Source organism: Brassica oleracea, chromosome C3 (assembly GCF_000695525.1).
Source record: "Brassica oleracea var. oleracea cultivar TO1000 chromosome C3, BOL, whole genome shotgun sequence".
In the NCBI taxonomy this organism is placed as follows: Eukaryota; Viridiplantae; Streptophyta; class Magnoliopsida; order Brassicales; family Brassicaceae; genus Brassica; species Brassica oleracea.
Genome location: NC_027750.1, coordinates 18,221,335 through 18,221,626, shown reverse-complemented (window position 1 = coordinate 18,221,626; position 292 = coordinate 18,221,335).

The following is a 292-nucleotide window of genomic DNA, read 5'->3' as shown; positions in this document are numbered from 1 at the left end:
CACGTATATCCATCGATCGATCCGTTTATAAAAAACTTACAAGATTTTCCGAGGACATTCCGAGGAACACTTGAGATTCTCGATCGATCGATGGGATAATCTAATCGATCGATCACATTGTTACGCTTTGGTCCATCTTAGTGATCGATCGATGCGTTTTTGGATATATATACATCGATCGATCCGTTTATAAAAAAACGTACGAGATTTGGTTCTCGATCGATCACATTGTTACCCCAAACCCTGTTTCCTCGGAATTTCCTCGGAATATTCCGACGGAATTCCGAGGAAG